At 38.7% G+C, this 25,696-nt stretch overlaps 1 long non-coding RNA gene across 1 annotated transcript; it reads left to right on the top strand.

The window, feature by feature from the left end:
- Positions 1 to 7,764: 7,764 nt before the first annotated feature.
- LOC111268010 (uncharacterized) lies at positions 7,765 to 18,504 on the top strand. Its single transcript, XR_002684966.2, has 3 exons — positions 7,765 to 8,132; positions 16,842 to 16,970; positions 17,335 to 18,504. It is a non-coding gene; the product is annotated as an uncharacterized LOC111268010 (long non-coding RNA).
- The last annotated feature ends 7,192 nt before the right edge of the window (positions 18,505 to 25,696 follow it).

The raw sequence follows: 25,696 nt of genomic DNA on the forward strand, positions 1-25,696 counted from the left end.
CACTCACAGCTACAAGAAAACTAGATCTGCTTCGTATTTCGGTATAAAATTATATTACTAAAGTCTGTAAGTTGATCTTAATCACACATATATCAGCTTGCCCCTCTGCACTTTTCTTATACCAAATATTTGCCTGGCTTATAATGAGTACGGCAATCTTCGAATCTTCCCGTAGTCCCGACATGTATAATTCCCACTATTCTTTTGAAATCTTTCAGATTGTAGAGCTCAAAGCCGATTCTTCTACTGCCTAACCATGAAGCGTATAAAAGGTGCAATTGTTTGCGTTTGAAGAAGTCTTTCTTTCGTAATTTAAGTATAAACAAAGCTATAAGCTAAAAATAAAGTAGAAAATGGCTAGCGTATGTATAGGAAATACTAATTTCATTAATATGTACCTCGCAATTAACGTATTCCAACAATACCTAACCAATATATCTACGTAGACTCTAATCATATACATCGGGCAGTATAATATAACATGAATATGTCTTACAGATATAATGAGAAAGAAAGGTAATATTTATGTAACCATTTTTTTTATCTCTTCACCCCGGCGTGCGCCTACGCAGATTCTCGTTTATATCGAAAGATCCGTCGAGGCGCTAATCATTACAACCCCATCGGACGATTTGGGCATGTACCTGTTCTGTTGCTGGCCATAATCGTCTAAAGTGGACTATATAGAATGCCCAGATTGCTCGTTTACCTATTCACACTAAACTTTGTTCTTGTTGGGTGTATTATATTATCCGTGCTTATCGTCTTAGTCGGTTAATTAGTTACATTATTATATATATAAAAGCAATGTTTCCATAACGAGCTAGAGAAAGATAATAGGAAATCGTAAAAATACTGCATGTTTTAATACACAATGAGTGTCTATTAAATAATCTTAAAATGCTGTTGATGTGACTGAAAACTTACATTTGAGGCTCAGCTTTTTATTTGACTTATAGCAACATTACTATAGGCGTACAATGCAAAAATGAGCTCTCTTATAAAAAAAAAATTCCTCCAGAGCATACTCCAAATAACTTTCATATTTACTTTTTTTGCCACAAAAAGAAGTATGGCCGGCTTGTACGTCTCTGCTCCTATTTGCATTATGTTTACCTCAAATGAATGCCTATAGTAGTGCACAATTTCAATTTAGCCTTCGTATCTTTGCTTTCCTTTCGCTATTTTCCTCAGAAAATTCCATTTTCTAATCATTAAATGAAAGCGGCGCTTTCTCACTGGTGGCTATGTAATAGTAAGCGTCTCGTTTTGGTTGTGCCCATACTCAATTTCTGCAACGCCAGTCGCCCGGCATTTACCAGCTAGGTGCATACAACCCACACTCGCTGTCAGCCGGACCGCAATCAACATTGCTCTTCGCAGGAGGCCTTACTGCCTTGCTGAGTGACACTTCTATAAAGCACTGCCAGTTCGAGTTGACTGGGCCATACTGGCTCACCACCCTCATTTTCCTAGTTTGTTCCCTTTAGACGAGTTACTTTGGTAATGATAATTAAAGGAGTTATCTAATGCATACCAGACAGCCTGCAATGCTAGAAACAATGTCAATATCCCACGACACGATGACAGGCGTTGAGTTGCCGTTATGTTCACTATACCTGTTAAATATCGTAAAATGTTAATTAATATAGAGTGATCATCTATTTCTAGTACGTCCGTGCGTCCATGATCACAGTTAGTCGGCTCCCAATACGAACGCGCAGAGCGAACGAACGTATCGACGACCTGGCATCGTCTCAGCTGCAGCGGAGCCTGCGCCGCTAGCAGACAATGAAAAAGCTAACTTCGTGCCGCCAAATAAAACAGAACATAGATTTCATTCATTGACATGAAGGACGAATTCCTAAACGGCCGTCGAGCCTCGCAAGTGCTCCGCTGTAGATAGACCGATTTTGAAGCGAACAAAAGCACAACGAAATAATAAAAAAACTAAAGACGAACCCAGAGGTCATAAAAACATGCACGAGACGAGACGAGATAGAAACACAAGCTTGAAAGAGAATAGATCAGCTCTGGCGAGCATCTGTTAGCAGTGTTGATATTGCGTCGGCCTTTTAAGACCCAAATGATAGTGGGGAGAGTACGTCAGGCTTCGTATTCTAAACTAGTCTGACCGCGCATATATATAAAAAGTGTATACATCTTTTAATGCGTGTTGTCGGAATAGTGATGTTTGTTAGCAAGCCCGATCTTCTACTAGAGCGACAGTATTTCATAACAAATGTAGAAATCTTTTTACGCAACGGTAACAGCTAACGTGATGCGCTACCGGCGTTGTCTACTTAAATGAAAAAATTCTCGATTAGCTCCACAAATCAGGACGCAATAGAACTGATGATACTAAAGCCCAATTCGATAATTATTTGAGATAAGCAAATTTACAAACTCATATAAAAAATGTTCCGGTCAATTTGCCATTATTAGCCAGGTCGACTCGTCGCTCGAATCTATTGCACTCGATGGTGTTCGTCATAGGTTTAACCCATTTATTTATTTATGGGAAGTTTTGAGAACATATTTTCTTGTGTACAAAATTGATTGCGCTTTTCCGGATTCCACCAGGGGGGGGGCGCTCTCTGTTATAGAGACATGTAGCCAATTTTAAAACGTTCTTCTATACTAAAGCATAGGGCAACAACCTGTTTCGTAATAGAAGTGAGCTCGATTTTAAAATTTGGAGGTGTCGCATGTGTTCGACGTATGCTGGCCTGCAAAGTTGGGTTGAAAGCATGTCTGCACGCCTGGAGAAAGTCGACCCCAATAAAGTGCAAGTAGGGCGCAAGTAACGACTTTCATCTTTTGCCGTTTAAAAAACTACGACTGATTCCTGCCCCGTAGGTGAAAGCTGTTTTATCACAAGACTGACTTATACAAATGTTGTAGTAGTTTACATGGTTAGCAAAATCTCGCGAATTAATAAACAAAATCGTGTTTCACGTGCCGACATTTCGGAACCGCTTTGATTTGTGGTATTGTAAATGCTCTATCAAAGACAAGGACTGGAATAAACTACGATTTTTGAACTATTTGCGTTAAACATACTAAGGATTGATACGAAACAAGCATCGAAGGCGACTCCGATCAGTTGAAGCGTTTCATCCGTAGTCTATGAGGCAGGACTGTTTGGCCCGTAGGAAACATTTTCTGCCGCACGCCGAATTTATCGCAAACTTAGTAATACAAAAAGCAAATCTTTCCATATTCTTGTAACATACATCTTTTTTATATATTTATTTGCGTAGAACCATATATTGTCTAAAACAGTACACACTGCGGCCTTGTACGAAGCGTTTGAGCTAAAAAAGCAGACAAACGTTTTCAGTATGCCCGGTAAGTACTTGTAGCCATAGAATTTTAGCTCTTGAAGATATTTTTTCAGAAATTTCACACGGGTGGAATAACAATCCGATGTTGGGTTAGACAGTTAGGCGCTGACAAATTTGGCAAATATCAGAATTTATTAGATCATCATCCAACTCATGCATCGTCCATATAAGCCGACGTATTCTGTCTGTTAGAGCCCGTCGATACGTCGATGAAACATAATACAGAAATCGTTCACTAATGGAAATTGCAGAGAGATCTATAAAAAAAAATGGCCAATTAATACTCGACATGTATTGATCGCTCTAACTACCAACAACTATAAGATTCAAATTTAGTACAATACAAAGTATTAAATTCGTTTGAGCTCATCTCGAAAAGGAGTCATTCAAACGCACGACTTTTCTAATCGACCGTGCTTGTATTCTTACATCTTTCTTGCATTTTAATGGATCTCTTCTATTTTTGCATGTACATATAGATACCTATATAATATACCAAATAAGCTACTATAGGCATAACATTATAGCCGTGTCCTGAATGTCATGCAAGGATGTAGGAGAACTCGAAACGCGAAGTTTGAAATGAAGTGGTATCAAGGGGTTGTTATAAAGCCTTATAAAATACCGAAACTAAGACAAAGCATTTTTACACTTATACTTTGCACTACAGCGCCTACGTGGGCTACTTATATTTATAATTGTTTCGTGCTGCAGATTATCAGTCTAGATTAGTAAACCAGTGGGCATTTTGCTGGCTGGCGGAATTATTTGGAATAGATCAGAGAGTAGCAAAAATCGCATTTAGCGGCCTGATTATGATTCTACTTGTTTTAAAAGAAGCTGTTAACAAAAAATACGATCAGGTATTTAAGGGTAATAAGAGATCAATTGAGGACAATATTTTTCAGTAAATCAATTCAAGTACGTCTTGAACCAACCTAGTTAAGCAGTACATCGACTCTTAGTACATCGAATCCCGTGCTGGAAAATTTAGCTGCCCTTTACTACCCTTATGCACGCGAGTCCCTATTGCAAGAGTGTCTTAGATGGCTCAGTTTAAAGAAACAGAACAAACTACTCTTAAACTAGTAAGGAACGTCCCAAGTACCTAGATCACAGCAAATTCACGTGACAAAATAGGGTGCAGGCTATAGGACACTTCCTAGGTGTATGATCGTTAGATGGATACTGTCAAAGCGCATATATGTATACGCAGCGTACGTTAAAGACAATTAATTAGTTACTTAGTTAATATCGACAGGAGCATTTAGTTTTACAGGTTTTTTAAGGAATAAAGTTCTTTATTTAAAAAAATGTACTGCTTCAAAGATCAATAACTCTATGAAATTTTATCGTCGGTCTTCTCCTTAGGCTCGCCAGTGCCTGACTGAAAGTGTCCTGCGACTGTGAAGGTGAGTGTTGGTTCGGTTTGATGCAGTCGCGGCACTGACCCTGTTTTCCGTAGAAATAGGGTCGAAAAGGTTGCCCCAAAGTGTAGAATTAAAGATACCGCAGTGAAGAGAGAAGGTAATTATCCTCACGCAAAGCGCACATACATCGTGTGGACTAGGAAGGCCAGCGTTGGACTTACTTGGTACGGCACGATCAAGATAATAAGAAAAAAAGCTAGCTCAAACAGGTATGGAGCTGCTATAGCCGGTTGATTCTGATGGCTGAATAGTGTTATAGGGCGACTGAGTGGTGCATGTATTTCTATTGACATTTCTTTGAAAACTACTGAACTCACTTTATGAAAAGAAAAAGATTTTCAACATTATACGATGGATCTCTGTTAAGCTCTACAAAAATACAAACATCGTCCAGTAGGAAAAAGGGCTTGAGGCTCGCACACCCTGATATTGTGTTTAAGAGTTCGCTAACTTTACAAACAAACAGAGGTTTACAAGTCTGGCCACGCACTTACCAGTACCGTTTATATAGAATATATAGAAGAAAGGATTAATCCTATTCAGTGTATTAGTAATGTTCAATCTGTTTTTGAGAGGAGCAGCTATCCCGTCGATACAGGTCTCGCAATAACGTATCGAATACGAAGTATCGATAAAAATCATAGGCTGTTAACGGGCTGTCCAGGACAACTTTCGGCTTTTTTTGCTGCGGCAAGGTTAGAAGGATCAGGACAAAGCGAAGTCAAGTAAAAGTAGTAAATGTATATAGATACTCTCTATATAGTATTTATGTAATTACTGATGGTTATTGGGCGTAATACTAACTGTAACGATAGTTATGGACATTTTTTTCAAAAATTATTGAATTATATAGATCGAGAGAATTTTTTGTAGACATCATACGCTGCGATTGTGCCGAACTGTAAAAAAGAAAAAAAAAAAAAAACATTTCTCACAGGCACGCCATCTTGACAAAATATAGTTCCGCAGCTTTCTATCTGGTTGGAAACAAACAGGCGTTGCGACCTTGTTATGTGTGACTAGATAAGCCTATAATACATATGTATGGTATTCACGTATATGCAATTATAAGGTAAATGTGGCCATGACCATGAGCTTGCTGCTCGGCATGAGTACGCACAAGAACCCTGTTATAAGTGATGATCACTCCTGAGAAGCTTGATGATGAAAGATATAATTCGCCGTCGGATATACAATTTGGACTGCACTACACCTTGAATCTGCGGCAACGTTAGCTGTACTAAGGCACAAAAACTTCTATTATAAAGGTTTTATACAACTAAAAACTATTGATTTTTTAACAACATGATTGACGTAAATGAATAACAGACAAAACGCCTGGGCTTCCCGGTCACCGTAAATGTCTGCCTTATCCGTACAAATGTAACTCTCATTAATTTTAACTACTTCACACCAACAGAACTGGACCGTTCATTAACGTTTCCACAAAACGTTATCTACGGTCGAATTCTGGCTGACGCTTTATAGCGTAAACTTTTATATTCGAAAATCCAACCAATGGGCCAATAATTGTCCTAATAGACTATCATTGCGAACAGTTAATAACTTAGAAATACACACTGACCGTTAAAAGAGAACCTAAACTTGATTCAAAAAAACCTAAAACGTATAATGCATTTGGTTGAAAAGAAAGCGTTTTTTAACTTACTGAATAGAAACAATCACATTTTTACAAGTTATTATATTGCCCGTCACTGTTCACGACTTTCTGCAATCTATCAGCAAATTATTCATTCCTTTTAATGTTGAATAATCGACTCAGTCAGGTTCTAAGGCCGCACCGTTCGGTGCACGGTTCCTAATTTCACCTACCAGGGTTAATGAAAATAGAAATCTATTAGCGCAACTTCGAAGGAATATTAAGTATACAACGAAACACTTCATTCGAAATACAAAAGGGCTGTCCTGGCGAAGTTTATGATGTGTGGCCTCGCGTTATCATGGAGCAGGGTCACCTAACCTTGTTTCTCTTAAATAGGTTAGCTGACTTAACGGAACCAAACGCAGTAAACATGCCGATTAACTGTCTGGTTCGTAGAATGAAATTTTCAGTGAATCAGGCCCCAGCGGTACCACTACACTACTTTCTTTTGGATAGAGAGATCTGGTTGTTTCTGGGTTTTGGGTTCTTTCCTAAAGCCGCCGACTCCCGGGTGATATTGACGTGTAATTTATTAGTTAATTGCAGTTTATCATTTTTATCCATTTTCCAAGTTATTTGTCAGCCATTTTACTTCAGAAGTACCCTTAGGTGGCCGGCATCAAATTCAGACGGTTGGCCAAAGAAAGGGGCACCTCTAGGTCTTAACCAACGTTCTCGAACTTAGCAAACCATTCCTAGACTGTCCTGTCACTAGTAGCATCTTTACCGTAAACCAAGCAAATGCCCCTGGTTGTTTCGGCAGCATTTTAGCCTCGACGAAATTCATATTATAGAAAACGCATTTTTTTGTCGCCTGGAGCATTTAGATCTAAGGAACTCTTTCGAGTTGCGAGAGAGAGTTGCCCTCGCAACCCATTACCGCCAGTCAATAGAGTAGGAAGAGCGCTTCCATACCATGTAGCAAGAGAGGAGAGCTGAAAAAGGAGGAAAATTTTTGAGAAGCGCGGGAACTTTCTTTTCAAACTAATACATGTTAGCAGAATATAATTTCGAACAATATAGCATTCGTCAAAAACAACATAAAATTATCACAGACTTAGATGTGTAAAATCTCACGTTAGCGCCTATTGCCGACAACTATTTAAAATTAGACACCTCCGTCGTTTTAGGTTTGCCCCATGCTAACGTCAGAAAAGTGCCCAATTGACTGCGCTGTTATACGCACGTACATGGCTCAACTAAATACTGTCTATGAATATAACTACGTACGATCACAAACATAACCGTATATACATGGTTGGCTTGCTAAAATCCGCTAAACAATGTAAGACGTGCACAAAAAATTCGTTCGCCTCTCGTGCAGACTACGTGCAAAGCGTCCCATGCGTTTCGTGTTGTGGCAATCACCGACGCAGATTCCGTCTCCTCGTCTACAGCCAAGAGATGTCCGGTGCAACTTGCAATTGCGACGTTGTGGGCTGTTCATGTCGACTTCCAAGGTTTTCGTCGTACAGCCTAAAGGCTGCTTACCTTCAACAAAACCCGTCTCGTCGCTAACCTCGCTCTTGATCTCCGATGTCTGGCGGCATTTTTGTGTGCGTGAACTGAGCGTCTATGAAGCTGGACGCCGTCCAAGGCCCTGCCTGTGGGCCCTTTAATTGACATGAGCTAACGTTGCCGTAACCTTGACTACATCCACCCAGCTCGTCGCGGTTCAGCTGCCTTTGCGGCGTAAGTTCAAATTGAAAAATGACTCAGCATACGATTTGGATAGATGTAAGGGAAATACAATACCGAGGTTTACCTCGCTTTATCATATGTATTGACCTATGTTCTCAGATCGCGCGTATATAATTTATATTCCGACATCAACGCTTGTCTGTAAAGATATTTTTTGTATAGAACTTCTCTCACGTTGACTAACAGCATAACTTCCTCTATTTATACAGGTTTTATAGTTATAATTGTAGTAACACGTTTTACATACCATTAGCTAAACCTGGAGATGGTACAACTCGGACATGGCAAACAGAAAGAATCCACGGATTTCTTTTGACTGATATTTTTGTTCGTCCTTCTTACTTCGCAAACTATAGCGATACCGTTTTCTGTCACAGGTGCACAATATGAAATAGTTCGGATCAATATACTCTCATCTCAATGGCTGTGTCCACGTAAATAGAAAGGTTCTTTCTGAACTCCTTTAGCTAGAAGTGATGGGCGTATATTGTCACTCTATTTTTTGCCACAACATCTTGTTTTTATTGACCTTGAAATAGCGCACTATAACTTTGCTTTCATCTGAGGCTAAATTTCGACATTGCAGTCTTCACTTGTTGACCTTGAGTCGTACTCGGGATAACTTTCACGTTCTACAGAGAAATATTCCGCTAGTTCTAGCTTGAAATATGGACGTTCCTATTTCTGCGCGAGTTCAGCCCTCCCTTTAGACAGAACGGTAAGCCTTACTCTTTGCAGCATCTATTTGTCATTAAGCTCAAAGATTTAAATTTTTAGGTTGCCGCTGAATGAAAAATGACAATTTCGTTTCTAGTTTAAAATGCTATTAAAAATGTGAGCTGTGTAGGGGCGGCTATTAGTACTTAGGCAAAATATGCTGCAATTTTTGACTTTTTGCACTTCGGCACAGAATGGCATATCTAAATCTGGACATATCCTTATGAGTTGTTTTTAAGGTTAAAATTAAATAACAACGGATATTCTTATGCACTTCTTGCACAGGTGCTAGAAGGATCATTTGGACAGTCGTATTTATTCTATACAACCACTATACATTGCAATCAGAACTTTGATTCAGGTCCTAAGCCGAAGGTTGTGGGTTTGTTTCGAATGTTCCCTTTGCAATTTTATAAACATCATCTTGATAGCACAAATGAACGGATCGACGTTCTCATATTAAGATTTGTACTGATACCGATATAATAACAATGTAAATACACCGGAAAATAGCTAGCTTTTCGTGTAGATTGGACGACGACATGTTGTTTTTCACCGTGCCGTGTTTGCTGGTTTACTCAAGAAAATAACTGACTTTATTTCTGTATTGAGAATGAGGGATGAACTCATACGATAAAGAGTTCGCCAAGGTTTGCCCAAATTTTGAGCCGAATATAAAAATATATTGCAGGTATTTAATTTCCTTTCATCGGAACCATTTGAAACAACATATAGCTTCAAAGGTGCAGACTGTGAAATATGTGGCGTAACTAGAACTTAAAGATATAAGTTGTGGGGGACCAATCAAACTTCTATACTGTAGCTAGCATTTATAGGGTAACAAAGTCTATGCATAGTAGAACCAACGCCCTTTGCCCAACAAAGAACGCAGTAAGTCTTAATCAGATACCTGCGATAGACCTTCCTTCATAATCCTCAGTAAAAGCTACAGCAAGAATAAATCTAGAGGCACCTTGTTTTATTTGAGCACTATTCAAAGTTGGTAGACTTATTCCCACAAGAAATTATTTCATTGGGACGGCGTTCTGACTTATAGTTTCATTCTACATTTCGTTTCTGTTTACGACTACGGACTAAAAGGCTCTTACGGCTCTGTGACTTTACTGTGAAGTAAACGTTAAGCTTCATCAATCATCATCTAAGCGAGACGGCGTTAGCCAACAAAGGAACTCGTCAATAAGGTGAATGTTAAACAGGGCTACTATTTAAAGACAGACTCGAATCGATGTCGCATATCATAAAAACAGACTAAGGACATGTGCAATTAATTTCTATTAAATGAATGAGATTCCATCTTCCTATGATTGAGGGATCTTGCTATGCAACAATAAGGGAGCTGCAAGAAATGCGGGCACATCGACTTCCTCTTCTGAATGTACGTCATTTGCGCTTTATGCCGCTTTTCTGTATTAGTGTCTTTCCGTTGTTGTTGTTGTTGGCCCTCACAGAAGACTCACCAAAATTGAAAAATTCGCTTTTGAAAGCCGTCGTGAATATTACTTCGGCCTACACCGTTATACCATGTTCTATGTGGATACCGCTCGATTCTTCTCTGGTGGACCTATCGTAGACCGACTTACCTTTCTTCTATAACGGCATCGTGCCTCAAACAGATCTATTGCAGGGCGTGTATCATACGTTTTTCATCGTTCTAGACCAGCTTTGCAAGGCATCTTTTTTCTGTTCTTTAGTTTTCGCTACCGTATAACACGTACTTCGAAAAATTTCATACTGAGTCAACCGGAAGAACAGTAAACACGTTAGGTTTTGAGAGCTTCTGTAATTATAGTAATTCGTTTTTACGTTTGAGGTCCTGGTCACTCCAATATGGCTCTCAATTTTCGTTCTGAAATGATTACACCAGTAACTAACTGTTATCTTGCTGGAGACCTATTTACACGCGTTGTTTTACGGATCTTTGAAAGAAACTATAAGCCCCTCTAGCTTCGAAAGTAGAAGTTCAATCGTTGGGCGTTGAGTCTTGCCACTTGTCTTAAACTCATTATTCTTTCATAAAGCTCAGTAGCAAATGTACATACTCACTTAGCTTCGTTTGCTAATAGTGCGTAGCACTGAAGTTCAACCCGCAAACAGTTTCAGATAAGCTAAAGCTATAACTACTATAAAAGTACAATATCCATTATATCAAGCATGATTTTAATACGATATAGGACTTAAGAGTATATCTGTACTATACTGAAATTGTTAAATGATGCTTTGGTGGTTCACATACACGTTGTTTGACAATATGGTCATTTGTGTCATGACAAAATTAAGCCAAACCTATTTTTCCTATGGCACGTATTATCCGCGAACGATCTCTGAATAGAATCTTTCCGTCCGTAAGAAATCACACCTTTTTCTGTTGCTTTAAAGCGATTATTATTACATAACAGCAAAAAATACGTTTAGTACCAAAAGTATCCATATATATATATATATATATATATAAAGTAGTTTTAAGTTTAGAAGTAAGAACGACATTTTCCACTACTATTACTTGTCCTAGACCGAGGTTGAAAACTGCCAAAATAACTCTAACTAGGTTAAACATTTACGATGATCATCCCGTAGTTGAAATTGCTATTGCAAAACGACTGGCCAAGCTCAAACATCGCCTATGTAATTGATCGAGTTCGACAAAGGCTGGTTTTAATTCATTTCGAAAGGGTTTTCTGGTTTGCTTTTTGATGTTGGGAAAGGGTCGATAACAGGATGATTTCTCGACACGCATCCATACCAAGGTCACCCTGTTTATGCAACCTAATGCCCTTGCGGATTTACCGATAGTATTTTTCGAGAAAAAAAGGTCTATATAGCCAAGTCCTCTATGATTGAGGATCTAGCCGATGTAAAATTTTGACGCTTATGCTTGATTGCTGTAATAAAGCTACCGAAAATTCTTATTTGGCTTTACGGTTATGAAGAAATCTTGCGGCGGTCGCCCGAAAGACATATTTAGAACATAATCGCTAGCATTGCCTCTTCTAACATAATCTTGGCATAGCAAAATCTCGCGTATGTTTGAAACTTTTATCATTCGTCACAATTAGGAATATAACCCTATTTTCGCTTTGCTCGTGGCTGACTCCTTTAGACCCATTATGATTAGATATCTAACAGTTAATCCGTGCGGTAAAAAACAGTAAAAACAGTTAAAATCGTGCGGTACGACGGCAGCAGCCAGTCCTATTCGAAGCAACGACGGTTTCGCACGTCTTTGGCGACGATTAGACGTCAACCCCGAGAAAGCATAGGTTATCAATAACAACAACACGCGTGGTGGAAAGCCAGCAGGGTCTGACGTACCTGGCTAGACTAAGAAACGTGCGAATCGTTTCTCCGTGCTTGGAAATCACATGCATCTCAATAGTACGTAGAAAAGTTGAAAATAGGAGCGAATTAGAATGTAGAACTAGAAGTTCCAAATAAACTTACGACAATAAATCTACGAGCTGCTCTGGACACTGATGTCTGGCTTTCCAAAAATACTCGTGGTTATTCATCCCTCAATGAAAGATATGCTAGCTAGAATATAGCTAGTTACCTGTTAGCTAGCTCATTATTCCAGAAGCTCTTCATCTGGAACAATATGCTCTACTAAGGACACAATGACAACTTCGGACATGACAAAATAATGGATATCGAATCGATTTTATCTTCAATACCATGATTATGGTCAATATGAAACGGGAAGATACAGCAGTGTAGTCATCAGATATGCAATCTATAGGTTCTGTAGCGTTTATAGAGTATCTTTATCAAGGTAACATCTACATCTGTGATCGTTGTAAACTTTTGTCCATGAGATGAAAATAACGATTATACTGATTCGAAGTCACAAGGGCTAGCGACAGAACCCAACTACGATTATGTATTGCAAAAAACACCTGTATTTACCATTTTTATCCAATTTAGATTGAACGCGAATAATTGGTAAATATACTTTCGAGTCACGAGTTTTCTGAACGAAATAAAGCTGGGCCGAGTAATTGAATAACGGCATCGCCCTTGACTACATTGTCGAGGTACGATAAAATGTTTCGATCGGAAGATGGGAACCTCGGATCCTTAGTTACGTATGTTCTCGTTAAGATCAACACAGTGAAGGAGCAAGCCTTGGTGCTTAGACAGCTTAGTGTGGCCTTAAAAAACTGAAGTATTAATGCTTATCGCAAGTAGATGTGAACTCAGCATCTGAGAATTTTGAACTTAGCTACTTTACGTTGCAATTCATCATTGATTATGAGGTCGCATCAACCCGATGCAATGGTGTCACCTATGAAACGTATTACTAATCAACCTGCTGCATTCTACAAGCTATGAGGTTTTGATCTATGAAGAAAGCAACTGCCCTCCAATCTATTCCTCCAATACCAAAACTTCAATCGCAATCAACTATAAAAAAAAAACCAAAAATATACTAGGTCAATTGATGGGGATTCATATGATAATTAAGGCTAATACGGGCATCCACCTCTTAAACCTACATGTGGAGCTGGTCTATTTTGAGGGGGTATTATCGAGTCAGAATTGTTCCAGTTAATTGGCCGAGAACGCGCCGCCATCGCGTAGTACCGTTCCATTGCAGTTGCTAGAGACACAGTTGATAAATCGGCTTGGGCTGGGCGATCGTGACAGCCTCATATACAGAACTCGCCTCTGCATGTTACCAGTTATATCCATGAAGTCTATCCTACGTAATTTACGAGTGAAGTGAAGTGAAGCGCAGATTCTACCTCAGAACTACAACAAACTCACCCTAATTCATCATCGGATCAAAACAGCTACAGCGAAAGCTTGACCAACGACACCGATCCTAGTAAAATTTAAGCGTTAAGGGCCAGCTTCACAGGAGGCCAGTGCACCTGTGATGGCAGTAAAATAGATATTACGGGCTATTATTATTATTATGCTGGACTGACTGCACGGTATTGAAGCAATAGATGATTGCCGTGCTATCTTCTTCGACCCATTGTCATCTGGATAGCTGCGGCACCACAGAGGTCGAGGCTTACATCGTGTTAGTCTCATGTACGAGTACATATCCGCTAACTCAGTCTTGCAACTGAACTGCGACTTCCACCGTCGGGGGTAGAGAGGCAGATCTAAACAATTACAAAAGCCAACGGGGTAATGATATCTATTCGCGATGGCGGTTGGAGAACAACTTGATTTAAGCAAACAACTATTTCAGGCTTCTAAAAAAATCCTGGAATTGAACCTGGGGAATAGATAGGGTAGGGTATGAGTAAAGAGAAGACCGCATGTCCTTCAGATACTGTCATTCGCTGGGCGCTGCCGGCTACGATAATGATTCATAGCAATATTAGACTCTTGCAAGGATTCGGCTTATGGATACCGTCGTGCCCGCAAATGTATTAGCAGGCCAATTACCTGAGTTCGAACAGCTATGTAACACCTGGTGGAAACCACTGGGTCATGGCTGGCCGGCCGTATAGCCTGCTGCATCACCCATTATGTTAACGCATCTCTATATAAATAAACATAATTATTGGGCTAAATTTCTGGTTCTTAAAAGCCTGAACAGTTGAAGCCTGAACTGATCATGATTCGATACCGGAGCCCATGACGTTCAAGCTAATTTCACGTACACTAATCCACGTAATAGAAGGATCTGGTAGGCAAACGATGGTTTCTTGTTGGTCCGAATAGTCGAAATGCGGCTCACAGATCGCACCTATTGAAGTGTCTGAAGACTTTCCTGTACAAGATTACGTCTTGCATATGAATTGTGTTGGGTTCTACCTGTTCTATGAAATAATTTAAGTGTCTCCAAAAATGCTCGGACTGGCAAGTAATCCTCTGAACCATATGCGATGCTGTGTAATAGTTGAAACGGACAGTTTATCTAGAGTTTAATAAAGAAGGATTTTACTGTGAGAGTTCGCTTGATAGTTTCCATTAAGTAATAACTCTGTCTTCCAATGCTACTTTGAAGATGTATAATTGCAAGTCAAAGTATGCAGCCCAGCCAGGAACACCAAGTTTATTATAGCTTCTCTGGTTCATTCTAACCCTTTTTTATTCCTTTATGACAAAAATGAGATGGACTTGAATAATATTTTATCGTATGTCTAAAGGACCTACCGCTAAATGCCGTTTTATCACGACTAGGGATTAGTTATATCTTTGAGCCGTAAATGCTAACACTCGTTGTGTATTCAAAAACATTGTTTTATCCTAGGGTTCTACTTTAATAGGTTTTTAGCCATGCGCTGCCTTCGGCCTGGCCCAATCTACATATTGCACATTGTCCTGTCTTTGTGTCACTTTTACGTATGTATTGTCAAATTATGCAAAATAGAAGTTCTTCAAGTATATATTTTGTCATCTGCAAATGGTGCCGTCGCGCAGATGCTTATATACATTGTATGAGCAGTAACAATTAAACTTAGATCGAATTATTTTCGAAAGGAGGTCTACAATTGATGCCCTTATATTTACAATTGAGTAAAACGAGGATTCCGTCGCCCCTCCCCCTTGCCCTTGAGAGATATCATTTGTGTACTTTCTCTATCAACGAAATAAATATCCTATCGGAAAACTAAACGCTTTCGGTGTGGATACAAGTTTTTCTTTTTTTTCTTGAGGTACATACGCGTTCAGAGATTTACTTAGTCTTCGCATGTCACATAGAACACGCTTAAGAAAACGTATTTTCTTTATTTGTTTACCCTTATTAGCTTATTTTGAATACAGCGGATAACAGCTTTCAAAGAATCACTAGCAACAAATGTACAAGTACTTATGCCGTATGTGTTAACGTGTATTTGTCCTATGGTATATTCAATCGGTTAATTTGTACAAAATGATGTATATCATAATGAAGAATGTTCGCCTGTCTCTATACGTGACGACAAACATGTTTCTAAATCACTGGCTTTGACGTGGTTTTCTGCAACATGGAAGCATATACACCTAAACTGTGTAAATTGTCAACACAATTATAATAAGAATAGCTTTATTATCCGGAGAGAAAATAGATTTTTTAGACTCCAATGTAGCGAAGAAGCTTAAACTTGCAGATGTCTGAAACTTCCTACTTTTTCTTTGTAGTAAATTAGTTTTTGATCACGTAAGAAAAACAACCTTAAAGCAGGTAAGTCATACTTGCGATCAGTGAAGGCTCAAGTATACACTATTTATGGTTAGCGTTGAGGACTCATCAACTAAGATTCTCCAGGTTTATTAGTGATATTTATATGTACATAACACTTTTTTTTCTTTATGATATTGGCACAACAGACGTAATCCAAAACACTAAACATTGTCAAATATTTATATATTTACATTGTTATTTTCTAATATAATTTTATTCTTTTTATATATAGTGGGTAGGAGCTTTTTAGCTCTGCCCGCGTCCAAATTAGGAGGTATTTATTACTGTATACACATACAGATGCGAAATATATATCGTATATATATGCGTATATATATCGTATTCCGATGTCTTTAGCTTTACTCATTCGAATAACGGTAAATTTCATAAACACAACGCTCTCTATTCACAAAAATAACCGTATAATAGGCAACGGGTATGTTTTGGGTGCGTCAGGTTGAAATATCGATGCTATCAACCGAGACATCCTGCTTTACATATACGTTAGATTTCTATCGATTTATTGAAACGCTTAACCGTGACGGAACTTCACCTATGGAGGTCCTTTTTAAAACAGTTCCTATCAATAGGCATATTTCTTATCGAAATTCATTACCAGAAGTTTATTCAGTGTCTTCTTTAGTTAACGCGCACGTTTCTATGCGATTGCTGTCGGGTTCTTTGGTATAAAAAAGACTGTGTAGCGGCAGTCTAGGGTGGAAGGTGGAATAATGGGCACTTTTACTAGTTCAACATGTTTATATTGTAGATCGCGTATCCAGTTCGTCAGTGCGCTAACAGCACCAGTTTCCCTAATCGGCAATGTTGGTTACTTTTAGGTGTTGTGAAAAACATAAAACAGTAATAATATCATCAAACAACTAGTGGTTTCCTCCGTTGAACTTCATTTACGTTACACTTGGCCAATACCGAACACTCCCGACAACACTCCCGAACGCTACTTCGTGGTGAGTTTGTTTTATTAGAATATGTAAAATGTTGGACGAGTTTACTTTAAACCCATCACAATAATGTTGTAGACTTCCAATAGATACGATGCCTTGTTGTAGACATTCTTATAGAGATCTTATATCTCTCAAAATTCTGATTCGTATTTTCACATAACGTACAGCTGAACTGCAATACGTGCTTTAGTTACGGGCCTATTTTTCTAATTTCTTTAATCTCGGCTTGCGATAATGCCGTCCGCTTAGATAAATAATATTCTGGCCCCGCAAATGTTCTAGCAACGAGTTATAAAAAAAGGCCTTCTTTTTGAACTATATTTATAGGAACTTATGTCCCTATGCGAGTACTTTTGCCTTGTTACAGGGCATCGACCGGTATTCGGAAACTATAGTTGCTCTTGCCAGACCTATAGGTGCAGATTTGTCATACTGAGCGATTCGATAAAGCGCGCGGCATCTGGATGGGGTGCAAAGGACGATTGAAGGAAGGAGAACAAAAGTAAATAACGGTTGTCCTGAGCATTGTGGATCTCATTTTCTTTTATTGACCGTTGGTTAATGAAGTTGACTTTGCCACCCGAAAAGGGTTTCTCGCTGTTCGAAATAATGGCGACATACGCTGACGGTAGTAAGAACTGACAAGTACGCCAATTCTTCAGTGGAAGTCTAAATCAGGCCTGTGTTGTTATTTGTTGTCTATTTGGGAGAGTAAGACCGCATTTTGTCTGTCTATTATGAATGGGCCGTGCATAATAACAGTGATCAATCTGTTGTTATATTATTACTTTAGGGACACTTTGTGCTTAATCAGATATCTTTATCTGGCGAAAATCAGTCTGAGTACCTAGTACAATATTTCAGTTGGTGCATGCCAAATATTTCTCTTCTATTGTCGAGATACTAATTTTCAACTTATTCAAGATCCGGAGCGAAAGATCAGCAACATGAAAAATCCACACGGTTTCGCGGAGTAGAACGCAAAGGTTTGCTGTATAAAAATAATAATTTAGCCCATCGAAACAAGGTCCACTGAGGTATGTCAGCGCATTGAAGTACGCCAATAAATCTGTTTGAGATAAGGGAGTGGTAATACGCTTTGCGAAATAATTCTATCTGGAAAGATGTCCCATTCATCAAAGAAACCTTCGAATGAAAAAGTGAACCTAGCTAGTATCGCAAGTGACATCTGTAAAACTATTTTTAACCAAATCGTCTGCCGGTCGGAATGTCGCAGGCAGAAACGCTTTCTCTTAGCAACATCCATTGAGTGTTTAGTGAGATTGAAGAGATACGATGTCCGGCACCATTGAGCGTTAATCGATTTGGATCTAGGCTCGTCGCTAGGACCGTAAGAAGATATTATTATGATGTTAAATTCTCTCTGAAGTTAATTTAGGGCACGTTCTGCGGTTAAAGATTTGAACGTACTCTTCGGTGGCCCTGGAACTTTTATTTGAACCAGTACCCTAATAAAAAGAAGCAGGAAATATAATTCAAACTAAATTGACATAGCGCTCTGACCCCATACATAATAAATGAATTACTAAGAACTATTGTTTATTTACATTGAGCTTTGCCGAGTCGTTACCATGCGTTTTTAGATAGTTTTCCGCCTACAGTAGAACGGTCTAGACGAGCTTGACTTTTTGGCTTTGCATTTTTTTGTAAATTGGAAGCTTTTTCCTGCTGTAAATCCGCGGCATCGGGTAAGTAAACATATCTTGGAACTCCTTGGTCATGCAGGGATTCTCTTGAATCTTAGGCTGCATTGATTGGTTCCATCTTTTTGATGACGATCGAGTGCTTGCTTGTTTTAAGTCCTCTACGTTTTTGATCGCGGCGTACGAGATAGATCTAAGTGTACATGAATTAAAAGCCTTCTTATGGGTTGTAATTAAGAATAATTGTTTGCACGAAACAAGTATACATGACGCAATAGTAAAGCAATTAAATACTGATACAGTGCCTCTGTAAATCGCACTTCGAATGCTGACGTCTGCTTAAATTCGTGGCATTTTTGGCTTGATCTGATCACTCAAACGACATAATGTTTAATTGAGTGTTATTGTTCTACATATGAAAAAAGTTATTTAAGTTGACTACTTAAGCCGATATGAACAGGCTTCTACAGACAACTTAACAAATATTCTAACTTCTCGGGGATAATTGAAATTAAACAACTTTTGGTATACGGTCTGGGTTTTTTTAAGATAAAATTGAACACTAACGAAAGCAACCTTAAGCGCCAGCTACTAGGAGCCGATATACCGTATGTCGTACACGTGTGAACGTCTCTGAGGGTCATGCTTGTTTCTATGATGGCAATAGAAAAATGTTTGTACTCCTATTCTATTATATTGCGAAAGTAAAAATAAGCAGTGTACTTTTACGATTTACACTATACACAGAATGCAATCTTTCGGAGACGAGTGCACATTGAGACGCGTACATTAATTCTTATGTCTGTCGTACCACTTTAGGAGGTCTTGTACAGTCTTCCGGCAAGTATACGTTCTGTCCGTATTAAAAGCGTGATCTTGTCAGACATGTAGACCTTCTCAAATCTCATTTCCGCTACGATTCCATTCTTCGAGATGGCTTTCACCACCAGTATTCATACCCAAAAAAAGGTCGGACTGTTAATCATTTTTGCCAAAGACGGAGCCTTTAGACTTAATTAATTGGTCATAAAAGAAGAACATGCTAGAAATTTGTCCTGTAATAAAAAATAACCTGGTAAGATTAGCTCTCTATAAAATGAAAACGTATTTCTTTCTTGGAGGAAAGAGTCGGTAAAGGGTGAATGGATGGAAGTTAGGATTTTCGGTTTTTTTGTTTGTCTGCAATTAAAATGTAGGTAGGCACACGTTGAAGACTGTCGGAATCCGATTTGTCAGACAGAAGGAAATCCGAAAATTCTCAGTAAGCATTTTCGATTGCTGGACACGTCGCGATCTCACCTACTTTAAGTAATTCCAGAATGTACCCTCGTACCGACCTTTGTAAACTCAAAACATTTGGCACACCCATTTCAAAAGGAAGAAGGCAGAATAAAACAAATGGTGATACTTATCAATGATTAGATGAGCACGTCACAGTTATGTATCATAAAGCACGCTTAATAGTAGATATTATATAGTACATTTCGTCTACGTCGCAAGGTTAGTCCACGAAGGAGAAAGTCAATTTTTGCTCGTTGAACTAATCTGCTAATTATTTAAATAGATTTAGTCTTACGTTTGATATGGCCGTTAAATATTGTTTACGGTTGGCTGGCTCCAACGTGGAAAGGGGTGGTTTTACGCCGAACTATTCTAAAGCAACTTCAATTTCATCAACTTTGTTTGCTAGGAATTTTGAGTCTCTTGGAAACGTTCGGAAATAAGGGTGCAAGCGTTCGCCTAGGCTAACGTAGCGAAAGCCAGACTGCCTATAGTTTTCGGCGACTACAACGTCTGCCATTGTTGCCATCTATGTGAAACCGTCTGCAGATATTTTTAGATCTACTTCAATCTCTGCACGTTTTTGTAAGACGTGTGGCATATTTTAAGTTTCGAAGGCACAGTCCACACCTTTCAATATTCAAGCCTTTTCTTGTTTGAATTTGGTTGTGCCTAATCTTATACGATAACCAGTATATGAATAGGACACTCAGCTACCAATCTGGTATTCTCCTAGGTAGACATTTAAAATTCTGCAAGCCGATTTAGAACAAAATTATCCCATGCTGATGAAGCGGCCTTGTAAAGCGGTATGCCCCTTAATTCTGCTAGAAGAGGCCTTTTACCGCTTTTATAGGTGATGCACGTACATAGATAGAAGATAACTTATCTGGCCGGCGTTTAAAGCTTTTAGCGTGTTACACCTCCATCCTGTTGAATAGTACTTATTTTGGCAAAGGCATTGAAATTAGCTCAGTTGGGCCCTTTATATGGAAACGAATAAAGATGCTATACGGTGCGGACGTCTATAAAAAAAAATAAAATAAAAAAAACTCTATGCAACATCAAGCTGAATGGGTCTACTCAACAATAGGCAAATTGAGGTAATATATCTGCCTGAATAGGTTTTATTACAGTTCTAATTCAGGAGTCTGATCAAGCGTTGTATGCATAGTTTTAGTTAAGGGTTTATAACGAACGTCTTATACTATTGTTTTTTTAGATCATAGGAAACCCTGGACGGAAAAGTACAAATCGTTCTGGCAAAATGCGTAACACTCTAGTTAGTGAACAACATAATGGTAATCTACCTACTCAACCTGGTGTCGATGCAAATCCAAACATGTTTAGTAGTAGCATTTGCATCCATGTTAACGTTATTTTCTACGTATCGCTTTTAAGGTAATTGTTTCTAGGAGAAAAAAAGTTCTCTTCGCAAATTCTGATATTGCAGAAGCGTCACTTCTTTGTCGTTAGGTTACCTTCAGGACTGCCTACCGCTCGATGTAGGCAAATATACTCGAGGATGCTCTCACATTTACAAGCGTTCGCGCCTTTGTAGCGCCTCGATTAAAGAGGTGCATCTTTTTCCCTATTACAGGGAAAAAAATTGGATTTGTATTGCAGTACTCAATGAGCTAACGTCTACAGAACCTCTTTGACCTTTAATTGACATATCAAGCCGACAGTGTTTCGTGGCTTGCGTACATACTCCATTGATACAATTATATCTGTTCTTCTACGGTAATTGTTGCTCTCCAGTCAACTAGAACGAAGTCCAAATCATTGCCCTTCTCTCTGTCTATGCAGGTTTCCTGTAGGCTTTGTGAGCCACACAACAATGATTTTTTCGAATTTGTGTTTCGATCAATTTCGGCTGTCTCTGCACGTTTGTGCACGCAACTAGTAAGGTTATTGGCTAAACGTACTTTAGAGCAAAAAAACATGAAATGATCATGCATTTTGTGAACTAGACTTTTAACAATAACGTAGTATAAATGTCATAAACTCGTTGTTTATATCGGTTTAGCCGTAATATCTTTTGCACGCTGAAGAGAAATTAATTGAAGTCTGCTTTGGTTGCTCATAGAGGCTTTTCGACCACAGTAAAATGAAGTTAATGGCCCGGAAACTCGAGCGTCACTTCGTTGTGGACCTTGAAAGCGGGAAACTATATCGCTAAAATGTCGAAGCTTCAGCGTAAGCGTGGCCTTCCAGAAGCCGTTCCTGTCTAATAGAGAAGCACTATGCACTTTCGCTGTGGTTAATGACTATTGCATGATGAGAATGCATTGAAAACTTTGAGGCCCGGATAAAATACTACTTTCATTGTGATTGTCTAGCCTGCTGTTCCAGAAGAGGTCCTAGAAGACAAATAACTCCGTAATCTGACAAAACTTGGACATGTCATTCTTATATTATGATTGAATGACAGTTCAAGGAGTAAGGATTACGCTCCTTAATGAAAAAGATCGTTGCTTGAATCATTTTGAAAATGCCAAACTGGAGTCATGCCACTTTTTCTTACTTCATTAACTCTGATAACCTGTTCTACGAGACCACGTGATTACAGAGGACAAGGCTATAAATGAAGATCGGTCCAACCGTGTATACACCAGCAAGATGGCTGAAGGAGGAAGAAAACTGGCCGGCCCATGGTGCGGTTCTTTAATTAGACTGTCAAAAGCTGATTATTTTATGCTTTACTTCCAAGTGACTCTTGTCTATCGATGTATATAATGACATACGTTATATATATATATATATTCCTCTTCTTTCGTATCGATTAGATTCACATCTGACAATAATGATCAAATTAAGGAATTTTGTAACGACATTTAGATTAAAATCGTCTCTATTACGTAAAACGGCATACAAAATTACACGTATCTAGATATTGTTGACACCCAATGGTGAAGATATTATCAGATACATAATAGTTAAATAGTATAACTTATCAATTGCTTATAATTGAATGAATAGTGAATGGTGTAAAATGTTATTTACGAAGCACTTAGCTACTATTGTATGCCTCCTCCATGCGAAATTTACTACTGTCAAGTTTTAGATCAATAATTCTTGTTATTTTTTAGAACTTCATCTGTTTACGTTGAGCTCGGAAAGGTTCAATGATTTTTATATCAGCTTGTAACAACTGATGTTCAAAAGCAAATCTTCAAGATGGTGGTTATTATCGGCGTTCCCATTACACCGCATTAATCGTCATCGCAGTTCTGGAATCTTCGCCAGATCCAACACGGTCTGACATTTGGTTCTGATATCCTACAGATACGAACACTGACAGCTTGTTTCCAGTAAACGTCAACTGACATTTAGAATGTTGTGTATTAAATGAAAAAAAAATGTTCGCAACGGGAAGCCAAATAAAGTATACTAGCGCTGGAGATGCGCGCACACGATAAGCAATAGAAATATTAGTTGAAGCATATGCCTGAAGATGTGTTGGAGCTGAACCACCGGGCGATAGTAGAAAATGCGGTTTTGATGCCGTCATTCACAGTTTCATCGCATCGGAACAGACCGAAGTCAAACCGGCCAAATTCAAAAAAAGCTTGTTGTCTAAAACAGTAAAGTCAAGGTTGGATACGTCTGTGTTATATTGAGTTGACTACTTAGCCGTTAACCTTTTCACTGTATATAATATGTTATGAATAGAAGTCACATTTATGCCTGAACCATCTCTAAAATGATTCCAGCGACTGTTGGAACTCCTCTCGTGCTTCTTGACAAAAAAAACACGATGGCAATAACGGGCTGCTGATAGAAAATACGAAAAAATTTACCTTCTTGGACGTTTTTTAACGACGCTTGAACCGTTCTTCGAAGTTTGCAAAAAGGACATGAAGTTGAATTTTCGAAAAATACATCTTCTTTTCATTTTCGCCCTAGAGTCGAATATATAGTCCTTCCCAGAAAACAATCCTATTCGTGACAAACGTCGTTTATATATTTGCATTGTTTTCTGCGTGACTTTTTCGTTCTGCCAAATATGTGCGCATAATTTCGAAACTGTACACATCTGAGTGTGTGTGTGTGTGTTTTTTTGTGTGTGAGTGTGTGTGCATGCATGTACCTGAGCGTGTGCAAAATGTGATCGAAGCTAAAATGTCACACCGCAGGAAGTGATCTTTAGCATTGCGCTCTACGTTAGGTAGTCCTATGCTTTGCAAAGCGTAAGCAAATAATGCGGAAGCTTTATTGTTGACGTATTGGAAATTGTGAGTCAGCAAATTTCGATAAATAGGACAGATAATTAATTGATTTAATTTAACTAGCATTAATGGATTAGCTATGGCAACGTCTCTTTCATAGGGCGTCGGGTGTATTAGAGAAAGGCCCTTGACAAGTTTTGCGAGCGCGGCACACTATCAGTCCTTCAACTAACACGTGTTTGCAGTGCAGCTGAAATTCTCCGCAGGGCCTTACGAGCTCAGCCGAGCTACCGAGTAGCATACTCGTATGTCTGCAAAGCCTGCCGATGGATGTGATACCTATGCCCCGAAACGATAACTTGTATTTACATACTATCACCCTCAGTCATTCGAGTAAATAAACAGAGCTATTTTTTACACTCTCCTGAAAAAAGCTAAACAATGAAATTGCTCTTGAAGTGATCATTTCAACGACTAATATAACTACCCGTCGAAATTGCCGATATTGGAGCTTTAATAGTAGCTAGCCAGATGTTGGAATATAACACGATTGCCACACGCATCTACACACGTAAGCTGGCAAAGTTTGTAGATGTGTTTTGCCTAACCTGTACGTATTTTCGAATAGGCGCGCGTCCATATAGATGTATAAATTCATTTTAAAGGCCACGTCTTGAACAGAACACTTAGTTGATGGACCCGTGTATAGTAGACGGCATATTCTTATCTAGTACAAAGGAAGTAACAATGGAAAGAATCGTAACGAAGGATGTAACGAAAAGAGAGAGCTTACTGAACGGGCCTCCGATGTGTTTGGCTCTTCCTTATTTTCATTTGAAACGTATCCTAGTAGTATCGTATGTGCATGTTGCATCGGTACTTTAACAGTGTATTTCCATATTTGTTAAATACTGGCTTCCGAATACAAAAGATGTATTAAAAAATAGAAGGGCGTTAGAAACACGCTCAGGACAAGATCGGAACGAGCTAACTTTATATCAGCTGAAAATATGCATGCTATATACGACACTGTGTCTATTCATTTTAGTTTAGGTTGTAATGGCTAGATAAATTTTGTTAATCTTTAATATCGTCCACTAACCTGGTGTCTTTGGTTTATTGGTTTAACTTTGCACTTAGTTTTTTTTTCCACATCGGAATTTAGTTACCTCCCTGTATATAGAAGTAACTTTCATAGCTTACTACATTACCGTACTTCCTTAAAATAAAGGAAAGTAAGCGGCTTAGAACAAGCAGCTTTGTTCGAATATTTAATTGAAAATAGTTTCATTTGCATAGGTTAGCCCTAGCACTAACTAAAGTATAAGGAGCAGTCAACAGTCAACAATTTCCACGTAGTGGAGATCAAACTGTATTTTTATTATAATAAATGTTTTGATAATGAACTAATTGTTTTTAAAGGCCCGCGGAACTGATCGACTAGATGATCTTCTAACTGAAGAGCTCAGTCTCCAAAAAAAAAGTGGCAAGTTTAATATTAAAAGTCTGCTGCGCAACTTCTCTTCAGTATGGCACAGTGGCAACGTTCAAATCCGATTTGCCTTGCCTAGAGAGTATTTGTGGGTGGCGGTGTACGGCTGAATAGTTAGCC

Source organism: Varroa jacobsoni, unplaced genomic scaffold (assembly GCF_002532875.2).
Source record: "Varroa jacobsoni isolate VJ856 unplaced genomic scaffold, vjacob_1.0 scaffold_1248, whole genome shotgun sequence".
NCBI lineage: Eukaryota > Metazoa > Arthropoda > Arachnida > Mesostigmata > Varroidae > Varroa > Varroa jacobsoni.